Raw genomic sequence first — 12,551 nt, 5'->3', positions numbered from 1 at the left:
CTTTCACCTGATGCTGCTGCTGAAAGATTTCCTTCACTCTCCCTGATGCTAATTCTAATGATTAATAAGATGATGAAATAGAGGTCAGAGAGACTATTCTTGCCATTGATGTAGACTTGGCAATGTGCATATAGGCCATTCACCACACTAATGATCTGGTGGCAAAAGCCAATAAAGAAAAAGAGATCAAAATATTCAAGGAGATAGTTCTCAAATAGGTATGAGACTACCATGACCTGTTTTTGAAAGAGATTTTTGATGAACTCCCAGAATCAAAGCCCTGGGATCATGCCATAGAGCTGATATCCAATGCTAACACCAACCTCAACTGCAAGACTTATCTCCTCAGCCATCTTGAGCAGCAGAAACTTGATAAGTTTCTGGAGGAAAATCTTGCCAGTAGACAGATCTGACCATTCAAGTCACTAATGGCCTCACCCTTCTTCTTCATCAAGAAGAAGGATAGTAAACTCCAACCAGTCCAAGATTACTGCAAACTGAATAAGATAATCATCAAGAATTGATATTCTCTTTCTCTCAAATCCAAACTAATAGACAAACTCTGTGGCACCTGTTACTATACCAAGCTCAACATCTGATGGGGGGTATAACAATATTCAGATCAAGGAAGATGATGAGTAGAAAGCAGTGTTTCAGACTAACCAGAGACTATTTGAGCCCACTATTATATTTTTTAGGTTGATAAACTCTCCAGCAACTTTTCAGTGGATGATGAACAATATTTTCAAGGATCTCATCACCATGAGAAAGGTGACTATATACTTGGATAATATACTAATTATGTCAAAGAACAGAGAGGAGCACCAATAGCTCATACACCAAGTCCTCAATCTAATGAAGAAAAACAAACTGTTTCTCAAGACTGAGAAATGTGAGTTTGAGGTGCTGGAGACAGAATATTTGAGAGTCATCATTAGTGAAGGGGGCATCTGGATGGATCCTGTCAAGGTGGCTAGAGTAACTGAGTGGCCAGAGCCAATGAAGAAGAAGTTACAATCTTTCCTGAAATTTACAAATTTTTACTGATGCTTCATCTATTACTACAGCAAGATTGTACAACCTATGATGCAGCTCACTGGGAATGCCCCCTGGATCTGGGAAATATCCCAACAAGCTATGTTTGATGACCTCAAACAACAACTAGCAGAAGATGTGATCTTAGTCATCTCCACTCAGGATGGAAGGTTCTGAGTTGAGGCTGACTCCAGAGAGGAAGCCATCAGTGTGATCTTATCTCAAAAACAGGTAGGGCAATAGCAACCAGTGGCCTTCCTTTCAAAGGCTCTGATGGTCATAGAATAGAATTATGGGATATACAATAAGGAGCTACTAGCCATCATGCTAGCATTAGCCAAGTGGCAGCATTATCTTATTGAGGCAACAGAGGTCTTCAAAGTGTGGATGGATCATTAAAACCTATGATGCTTCCAACTCTCTCAGAAGCTGAACTGATAGCAGGCATGATAGATGACAAAACTCTCTGAATATCAGTACACACTTTATCATAAGGCCAGGGTGGCCAACAAGAAGGCTGATCTTTTAAGCTGATGCACCAACCATAGTCAAGGAGAGGAGGACAACTATGACATCATACTGTTAAAACCAGAATATTTCCAGGTGATGATTATGCTAATGGAGGAGGAGATACATGATAAGATCCAGAGTGCCATTCAGCAGCCAAACCTCTAGGATCAAGAGATTGCCATCTTGTTGAATCACCAATGAGATATAACCAAGGACAACAACTTCCTCTATTACGATGAATGCATTTATATTTCAAGGATCTCCTCATTATAGAGAAAAATCATCACCATGAGTCATGATCACACAATGGCTGGACACTCAGGGATTTCCAAAATGAAAGAGTTGGTGTTGTAGAAGTATTAGTGGCTGAAGTTGGGAAAAGACATCAACAAGTATGTGAAAGGGTGTGAAATCTGTCAGAGAGCCAAGTCTTCCACATATGCCCAACCTGCATCCCTCCACCCAAACAAGGTATCCACAATACTATGGATTCATATTTCAGTAGACATGATCACTGGACTATCTGACTGTAATAGCTATAATGCCATTATCATCATTATTGATTGATTCTCAAAGACTATCATTTCCATTGTATGCTCAACAGAGTTATCATCTGAAGAATGGGCAAAGATTCTATGAGATAAAGTCTACTTGAAGTATGGCATGCTGCAGATCATTATCTCTGATTGGGGATCCTAATTTATCTTCAAGTTCTTGGATAATCTGTATTGGTTACTCAGAATCTGAAGCAATGCTTCAACAGCTTATCACCTGCAAATCGATAGGCAAACCAAGCATGTCAACCAGGAGGTTAAAAAGTATTTACATCTCTTTATTAATTATCAACAGGATGACTAAGCCAAGTGGCTCACTCTTGCAGCATTCCAACACAACAATCACATCTACTCTGTCACTGGCAAAAGCCCATTTTTCATCAACTATAGATAACATCTCTCTATAACTCACATCTCATAATATCATGTCATCACTTCTGCCTCCACCAACTTTGCTGCTGAAATTGCAAAGACTCACCTTGAAATGAAAGCCACCCTTGAAAAAGCCACTGCCACTATAAAGATGCAATATGATAAACACTACTATCTCACACACACATACTCCTTAAATGACAAGATTTAGCTTGACATGTCAAATCTTCACCTTCTCTGACTGAAACAAAAACTCACTAATAAATGCACTGGCCTCTTTTTGATTCTGGTGAAAGTTGGCACTTCTGCCTACAAACTTAAACTACCTCTATTCTAATGCATCTATGATACCTTCAATGAATCTCTCTTAATTCTGTTTGTAATGCCTTTATTCTCTACTTAAGAATGACCACTGCTGCCACCACTCAACTTGATTGACAATGAAGAACACTACAAAATCAATCAAGTCCTTAACTATGGAACCTGACAGATCTGTGCCTGAGGAGGGGGTATGACAACTACTATTGATTATCTCATCAGCTGAAAAAGATAAGGGCTAGAATCAAATCAGTGGATAAATAAAAAACACATGAATACTAATGATGCTATACATGAATATAAACTATCTCTAAATTAAGCCATCAGAATGATAGTCTTAAAGAGAGGGTAATATTATGATTTTTTTGTCTTTTTCTTTTTTTACTCTTATTTATGCTGAGTCAGAGTGCTTAGACCAGCACTTAGAACTGTGGGACAACCTTATTCAGCACAATCAACTATCATCTCACAACATGTAGCAATGCCCTAACAACAGGACAATACTCCTTTTGTAGGTAGTAACAATGCTCTAGAACAATGAGCACTATAGTCATGAAATGCACAATTAGTAGTACTATATTTATCTATGAGATGAATAGTATATAAGTAGCATAGTCACTACTATGTATTTCTAGCCTCAAGCTATTCTTTATTCTATCACTTTATCTTAAGTCAACTTGTATTGACCTTGAGACATAACACTGCTACACACACTTAGTGGACTCAGGCATGACTGTACAAACTTGATACAGCACTTGTTTATCACATGTTTGTAGTCATATATTACTTGAGCCTAACACCTAGAGTGGCTTTAAAATCTCAAAGCATTTCATCAAACTCAGAACATAACTCACTCTATGCTACACCAGCTGGAAGCCTCACCTCATCAGTCCATACTAACTATGATAGTCATAGGGCCACTGACATCTGGATTAATAATGAAAACCTCCTGGAACAATAGGATGAAAGAATTGTCACATGGGTTGATGAGAGCAGAAGGGTTCAGACCCAGTTTGAGCCAGGAGAGAGACTGCAGCCAGTCACCACCATCACAGCAGAAGACTTTATACTCTCTGAAGTATGAGCAGAGTGGAATAGAGAAGATGAAGAAGAATGAGCCTGAGCCACTGCCAAGTATGCAAGAGCCCAGACCCAGAATGAGTATGAAGAAACCCAGTATGACTGGCAGTTATAATATCACCAGCATGAGTTGGAAGCCATCATATAGAGGTCAGATTCTCCCATCTGGTATAGGCTCAGAATTGAAACCAGCCCACTCAACTCTCCCTTCAGAGAGCCTAGTACTGCTGGAGAAACTGATCCCTGGACAGGATCAGCAGAGGCCATCTCCCTCAGTGAGACCACTCAATGCACCATGTATCCTTTCTATTCCAGAACTTTCTCCATCACTGACATAGATATGATCCCCTCACATGCTGACTTTATACTTGACACCTACAGACTCCAAGTCCCCAGCAATACTCATGTCTTCAACCACAGTCTCTGATGATTCCTGGGAAAAAGAGTTGCAGCACTCTTCCTTAATTCCAGATATTACAGAAACTTCTATGTCTATTGCCAAGAACTGGAGAAACACCAAGTGTGCAGCAGTCATTGAAGAGATGTTGAGGTCAATGCTGGTCAACCTGTTGATCAGTCTCCTCCTCAAATCATCTCCTCTGAAGCTGGACCCAGCATGTGAATTGATGACCAGCTCACCAGTGACTATCAAAGCCCCTGCTCTATTCATTTATGACCAGCCCAAGAGCTTCTGTGACAAGGACAGCAAGGATGAGGAGAACAACAACAATGAGAGTGAGAAGGATGACAAGGAAGGCCTCTATAGGCTGGAAGAATTCATAGCACATGCAAATGACAAAACAGATAAAGCACTGGAGGAAGAAATACAGTGGAACAGAGAGAAGGAATACCAGGAGTTGTATGAGAAAGGAGTAATGTTCCTGTGATGAGACACTAAATGGTTAGTATCAGACATGAGACAACAGTATATTTATGCAGATCCACCAGAATAGCAGGATATTCTACAGTATTTCACTATGAAACATGCTATTTTCACTTACAACAGAAGACATCTGGATGATTAACTTGGCAACTTGCCAAAATACAAGTCCAAGTTTGACATCCAGCTGATGCCATGGACCCCATTGGTTGCTCCAAAGCATGCCATCTATATGGCACCATCTATTCAAACTATGACTAGCCAATACTCATATTCTACTCTTTTGGTCTGAACATTGGCAATCTGGCTCTCTCAATCCTGACCTCAGCTGACCATTCAATCTGTTGGATTCCAAAATCCCTGGGCCAGTAAGAGAAGCCAACTGCTCACTAGACAACTGCCCCCTGATAAGGCTGAAGGAAGTGGCAAAGAGCCCATCAAAGATGATCCTGAGATGATCTGTCTAGGGTTCACTATGCAAAACAGAGTAATTGTATGTAAGGAAGCTAACCCAATAGGAAGTTTTGTTGCTGATGACAATTCCCTCTATTCATTTCTCAGACCACCAACTGAGTGGTGGCATCCTCTATTTGACCAGTGACCTAATCTGATGGGAGCATTACCTAAAAATGCCACTGTCCTGCAGTGCCACTCCAATCTCTTAAGGAAACCCTGCTCTTTCAAGAGTGCTTTCAATAATATCAACCAATTTCTTATTGACTGCAAACAATACTTTGAGATTTATATTGCATTTTTTGGAACCAACATGAATCATATCACCTTTGTCTCATCTTACCTCAAAAACAAAGCCAAAATATGGTGGATCTTGATCTCCTCCAATTTCTTTTCTACCACTCAGCAGCATTACCAACTTCCATCTTGGCCAGTGTTCAAACAAATACTCACCAACAAATTCATTAATCTGGCCATACAGAAAGTCCACAAGTCAAAGATCAAGGAGTATAAGATGGTTGACAAGTTGGCTACTGAATACTTTGACAAGCTGGAATGGCTCATAAAGCTTGCTGAAATCAGGAATGATATTAATAATGATAAATAAATAGTGGAGGCACTCAACTGGAGCACTCTATCTTTTTACATCAAGATGATATCTGACATTGGGATGAACATTCTAAAAGGGTATGATGCCTGAAAAGAAAGAGTTATCAAAATGTACAAGGAGTGGCAATGGCAGAAGGCAGAGCAGTCTAACTTGCAGGAGTACTATAAATCCAACCAACTAATAAACTCCAAGCCCAGCAATCAAACTGCCTCTACTAAACCTGCTATCTTATTATTGACAACTTCTAGTTATAGAATGCAGAATACCAGAATAGGTATCACATATACAGGAGTCAGAAACCCAATGGATATTGATTAGCTTAAAAAGAAGGGAAAGTGCTTCAATTGTGGCTCTTCAGGCTACATGTCATAGGATTGCCTAAAGAAAAAACAAACATGCAAGGACATCTAAGCACAAATCACTGAATTACAGAAAGAAGAAAAACAGCTCAGCACAGAAACAAAGATTGAGGAGATAAAAGAGGGGGCTGACCAGTAAATAGTCCTATTGGATTGGCCAAACAGAACAGTGTGTTAAACATAGCCACAGAATTGACTAATAGTACTTCTGTAGGTACAAATATATCTAAGTTATATGCATATCTGAATATACCTCCATTCTCAACTACTATGAACACATCAAAAGAACTAGTAACTGAAAAAGCTCAAATGCCTACAAGCTGAACAGAGGAAGAGACCCCCACTAAATGGCTCAAGCCATTCAATACTGAATGGATATGGTGAGCCATCAGGAAAGCATCAACCAAAGAAGCAGCAAAGGTAGTACTCAAGAATTGAGTACACAAGACCTGAGTTGAGGAGGTTATTGATGAAATGATTGGAGGAATGAGAAAGACAGAATGGTGTTGAGCATTGGAGTGGCTTGATGAGCTTCAGGAACCCCAAAGATATATCAGGAGAACCAAAACACTAGAGTGGGACTTGACTGCCAAAGTCTAGATCAAAACTCTCACCAATTGGTCAGTGCATGCAGTAACTGCTCTGATCAACAGCAGTTGCACTGGCAGCTCAATCAACCATGCTTTTGTCAAAGAGCACAAACTTTCCACCAGAGCCACTGCAGCTCCAATCCCTGTATACAATGCTGATGGCACAAAAAATCAGGCTGGTTCAATTACTGAATTCATCAAGTTGCACTTAACTATTGGTGACTATTCAGAATAGATTGATTTAGCTGTCACTGACCTAGGAACCAAGGAGGTGTTTCTGGGGCATGACTGGCTCATTCAACACAACCCACTAGTCAATTGGAAGACTAAATAAATCATCTTCATACAGTGTAAGTGCCAAAAAATCCTATTCAAATTATCTGATGAAGACTCTGAGAACTGATAGGATGAAAAGATGGAAGATGATGAGACCATCCTCACCATTAATCTCCAACAGGCACTACATATCTGGGCAATACATCATGCTAATGATTTGGCCACCAAAGCAAATGCTGGAAAAAAAGAGAAGATGTTTGAGAAAATAGTGCTGAAATAGGCTCAGGACTATTGAGACCTATTTAACAAAAAAATATTTTGATGAACTGTCAGAGCCCAAACCCTGAGATCATGCCATTGAATTAGTCCCTAATGCTAACACTAATCTTGATTGCAAGACCTACTCACTCAGCAATCACAAACAACAAAAACTCAACAAGTTCTTAGATAAGAACCTCTCCAGCAGGAGGATCCAACCATCAAAGTCCTTAATGGCTTTGCCATTCTTCTTCATCAAAAAGAAGAATGGAAAACTCTGACCAGTACAAGATTATTGGAAGCTAAACAAGATTATAATTAAAAATTGCTATCTGCTTCCATTAATCTTAAAACTAATAGACAAGCTGTGAGAAGCAAAATATCTTCTTGGTTCACTTATTCTGTTTAACCATCAGTTTGAGAATGATATGCTGTTGATGCATTCCTTCTGATGTTTAAGAGACAATAGAGATCATCTAGGAATTTAGAGATGAATTGAGGTCTCCTGTCAGAAATGACCACTTGAGGCATGCCATATTTGGCATAGACTTTGTTACACAAGATCTTTGCCCATCCTTCAGAAGTCAGTTCTATTGAGCATGCAATTGGGATAATCACTTTTAAGAATCAATTGATGATGACAAGGATTGCATCATAGCTATTGCAATCAGGAAGCCCAGTGATCATATTGATGGAAATGTGGGTCCATGGTGAAGCTGGGACTTCATTCAGGTATAATGATGCAGCTTGGGGTTGTGTTGATGACTTTTCCTGCTGACAGACCTCACATGCCTTGACATATGCAATGATGTTGTTATCTATCTTAGGCCACCAGTATTTCCATAGTATTAATTCCTTGGTCTTGGCAATTCTGAGGTGGCCAGCAGTTGCATTGTCATGACAGGTGGCAATGATTTCACCATATAGTCCATGATCTTAGGGAATATAGATCTGTCTGTCATAATGGATTAGTCCTCCCTCCTTCATCATTTCTTGTTCATAGTTGAGGGATGAGGCTACTCATTGGTCCTATTTGTGACTGTCCCACATTGCACTCTTTATGTGTTCATGAATCTCTTCCTCTGTTGGCATTATCATGGCTCTGAAGTGCTCAGGCCATAGCAAGGTGACTCCTTCATTATTGGTTCCTTCCTGATCATGATCTGCCCTTCAGCTAAGAAGATCAGCCTTTTTGTTTGCCATCCCCATCTTATGGTGAAGCATGTATTGATAGCAGCTGAGCTCAGTGACCTATTGGGCCTGGTGACAATTGAGCTTCTGGGGCTGTTGGAAATATTGGAGATTTTGATGGTCCATCCAGATCTCAAAAACCTCTGTGGCCCCAATCAAGTAATGTCACCATTCTTCTAGAGTGAGCATAATAGTGAGTAGCTCTTTATCATATATCTCATAATTTTGCTTGGTAATGGTGAGTGCTTTTGAAAGGAATACAACTGGATGCCATCTTCTCCCCTACTCCTGGGAGAGTATGGCTCTGATTGCTCCTTCACTGGAGTTGGCCTCAACTTGGAATTTCCCTTCTTGAGTTGGGATGGTGAGTACAACATCCTTGGCCAGCTGTTGTTTGAGGTCATTAAAGGTGGCTTGCTGGGAGGGTCTCCAAGCTTATGGAGCATTGCTGGTTAATTGTGTCATTGGTCATATGATCTTGCTGTAATCCCAGATGAATTGCTGGTAGAAATTTGTAAAGCCAAGAAACAATTGTAATTCTTTCTTCTTGACTGGTTCCAGCCACTCTGTCACCCCAGCCACTTTGATTGGGTCCATTCGAATGTTTCCTTTGCTTATGATGACTCTAAGATACTCAGTTTCAAGTACTTCAAACTCGCATTTTTCCACTTTGAGGAATAACTTGTATTTCCTCATCAGAGATAAAACCTGTCATACTAGTTTTCTATGTTCCTCCTTTGTTTTGGACATGATCAGGATGTTATCAAGATAAATGGTAACCTTCCTGGTGGTAATGAGATCTTTGAAAATGTTGTTCATCATCTATTGGAAAGTTGCTGGAGAGTTGGTCAAGCTGAAGAACATGACTATCAGTTCAAACAGTCCCTGGTTCATCCTGAATGCAGCCTTCCACTCATCTCCTTCCTTGATTCAGACATTATTGTAACTCCATCAGACATCAAGCTTGGTGTAATATTTGGTGCCTTGAAGCTTGTCCATAAGTTCTGAGATTAAGAGAAGGAGGTAATGATTCTTGATCATCATTTTGTTAAGCTTTTGATAGTCTTGGACTGGTCGAAGCTTGCCATCCTTCTTTTTGACAAAGAAGAATGGAGAAGCCATTGGAGATTTTGAGGGTTGAATCTGTCCACTGGATAAGTTCTCCTCCAGAAACTTGTTGAGTTCTTGCTGCTCATTATTACCAAGAGGATAGGTTTTGCAATCTAGGTTGGCACTTGCATTCAGAATCAGCTCAATCACATGATTCCAGAGTTTTGGCAGTGGCAACTCATTGAAACTTCCTTTCTCAAATAAGTCCCTGAAGTCTCAGGCCCATTCAGGTACCATTTTCTCAAAGGTTCTTTTCTCCTTTCTCTTATTTGCCTTGGTGGCTAGATTGTTGGTGTGATGTATGGTGCGAACATGGATTTTGCACTGAAGGTCGATGGCAAGTATAGTCTCTCCATCCTCCATCTCCTCATCCCATCAGTCTTCTAGATCTTCATCTGGTAGCTCAAATGGGATTTTTTGACATTGGCACCTGGCAAACATAATCCTCTCAGTTTTTCAATTGATTAATAGGTTGTGGCATATCAACCAATTATGACCAAGGAAAATCTCTTTGGTTTCTAGATCTGTGATGGCCAAGTCAATCCATTTGGAGTGATCTTCAATGGTTAACCTTAGCTTGACAAACTCTGTGATTGAGCCGGCTTGATTTTTGGTTCTATCAGCATTGTAGATGAGGATTGAGGCTGCTGTTGCCCTTGTTGAGAGTCTGTGCTTATTGATGAAAGCATGGTTGATTGAGCTTCTAGTGCAACTACTATCAATTAGGATGGTTACTGCATGAATCGATCAGAATGTGAGGGTCTTGATTTGGGCTTTAGCAAGTAAGTCCTTTCCAGGTGTTTTAGACCATCAAATGGACTTTTGCAGTCCATGGAGTTTGTCAAGCCATTCTAGGGCTTGACATCATTCTTTCTCCTCTATCCCTTCTATCTTCTTATCAGTTACTTCTTCTGTTCTGGTTTGGTGAACCCAATTTTTGAGTATGGCTTTCACTATAGCTTCATCCTTAGCATCTTTTATGGCCCATCAGGTCCATTTGGTGTTGAATGGCTTGAGCCAAGTAGTGGGGCCCTCTGCCCCTTTTCAGCCTAAAGGTGTTTGAGTTTGTTTGGTTTGTGATTCTGAGGTGTGCATAGAAATAGGTTTATTGAAATGTTCACATAATATTTTCATAACTACAGGAGAACTATCAGTCCATCCAGCAGCTGTTAATGGCACACTATAGTCTTTGGCTGGTCTAGCAGAATCACCCACTGGTCAGCCCCCTCTTTTACCTCCTCAACTTTGGTTTCCTTTCTGAGGTCATCTTCTTCCTTCTGTAATTCTGCAATCTGAGCTCAGATATCTTCTCTTGTTCACTTTTTCTTTGGGCAATCCTTTGTCATATGCCCTTTCTGGCCACAGTTAAAACATTTACCTTCCTTCTTCAACCAGTCTATATCTATCAGCTTTCCAGATCTGATGTATGTTGTTTTGGTTCCTGTCTTCTGTGTTCTATAGGTGGGAGCCATCAAGAATCCTGATGATTTCCTGGCAGTTTGCTCCAACTTGTTCAGGGTTGGCAGGGTCAGTTTCTTGGTGTAATCCTGGAGGGTTGAAGACTCCACTTTCTGCCTTTGTCACTCTTTGTACATTTTGATGATTCATTCCTTCTATTCATCATATCTGACTGGCATCAGTGCTTTAATGCCAATGGTTGAAATCATTGTGATGTATGAAGAGGAGATGCCTCTCTTGAGGGCCTCAACTATTCATCCATTGTTTGCTATATCATCCCTGATCCCGGTGAGCTTTGCAAGATGTTCCAGCTCATTGAAGTAGTCCATAGCTGCCTTATCTCCTATTTTATATTCCTTGATCTTCTGTTTATGCACTTCTTGCACTGCTGGATCAATGAATTTATTGTGTAGCATCTGTTTAAACACTGGCCACAAGAGATATTGATAGTGTTCCCAAGTCAACGATCAGAAGTTTGGGGAAATCAAGATCCACCAAGTCTTCAACTTTTCTTCAAGATAGGAGGCAGCAAAGATGACTTTGTTCATATCAGTGCTGAGATATCCAATGTAAACCTCAAAGTATTGTTCACAATCAACCAGAAAACAGTTGATGTCATCTGAGGCTCCTTTGAAGGGATGAGGTTTTCGAAGTAAGTTGAATCAGCATTGCAGAATAGTGGTGTTATCAGGCAAAACACCTATTGGGTTAGGCCATTTTGCAAACAGAGGTTGATTCCATTTCTGCAGAGGTCCAGAGAAAGAGTGAAGAGAGTTGTCATCAGCAACTGGGCTCCCTTGGGGTACTGCTTCTCTTTGAATGATGATGCCATCTCAGATAGTAAATCCTAGTCAAACAGCTTTGGAGTCATCTTGTATTGGGTCCTTGCTCCCAGTTGCTTCATCTGATAGGGGCTGGCCCCCTAAAAGTCAGCTTCCTTTGCTGGTCCATGGGTTTGAGAGTTTGCTTTGCTGCTAGACTGAAGGGACTGGCTGATATCAGTTTCTGATGAGCCAAGTTGCTATGTTTTGAATTGATGGATCTGATATTTCAGTCCTGCTGCAAATAGATGGTGCCATGTAGACAGCCTGTTTTGGCAGAATAGGTGGGGATTTTGGCATTGGTTTCAGTTGTTTCTGGATTTGATACAGAGGTATTGGCTTGAGGGGATCCTCTGGGTGCTGTCAGCCATATTCTTCCCAGGCATATTTTATTATGGTATACTGTAAGATTTCTTGTTTTTCAGTTTCATCTGTGTATTTATACTTTAGCCTCAAGGGCATGGCCCACCAGTGGGCATCCCTCTATAAGAAGAGTACCCCCTGCTCATATAGTCCTTGATATTCCTTTCTCCTTTCCTGCTCTATTGCTTCTCTTAATGCTTCTTTGTCAGTGTCTTCATCAGCATATTCCATGAATTGTTTGAGTCTGAAGAGGCCTTCACTGTCCTCCTTATCACTCTTGTCCCTGCTGTCCTCTTTCTCCTTTTCCTCAAGG

Source organism: Guyanagaster necrorhizus, assembly GCF_019112545.1.
Source record: "Guyanagaster necrorhizus MCA 3950 unplaced genomic scaffold BT62scaffold_21, whole genome shotgun sequence".
In the NCBI taxonomy this organism is placed as follows: Eukaryota; Fungi; Basidiomycota; class Agaricomycetes; order Agaricales; family Physalacriaceae; genus Guyanagaster; species Guyanagaster necrorhizus.
The sequence above is the reverse complement of the archived record's forward strand: the minus strand, read 5'-3'. Positions refer to the sequence as shown.